This window comes from Pteropus vampyrus, unplaced genomic scaffold (genome assembly GCF_000151845.1).
Source record: "Pteropus vampyrus isolate Shadow unplaced genomic scaffold, Pvam_2.0 Scaffold6, whole genome shotgun sequence".
NCBI classification, from domain to species: Eukaryota; Metazoa; Chordata; class Mammalia; order Chiroptera; family Pteropodidae; genus Pteropus; species Pteropus vampyrus.
The window spans coordinates 8,386,501-8,386,712 of record NW_011888787.1 but is presented as its reverse complement, the minus strand read 5'-3'; positions in this window follow the sequence as shown (position 1 = coordinate 8,386,712).

The following is a 212-nucleotide window of genomic DNA, read 5'->3' as shown; positions in this document are numbered from 1 at the left end:
TGTAGGTGGCAGCCTGGTCCTGGGGTTCCTGGGCACCGCAGCCTGAGGGGGTACGTGCAGCTGTATTATCACTGATGCCACTGGCTCAGTGGGAGTTCCCAGCAGTATCCTACATGAATCTATAAATTCGATGTAGCTACTGTCACCCCTGTTCCATTCCAATCCTGTCTTGTAGCTGAACAGGCTCGGTGCCCACAGAGCCACCTGGGTGC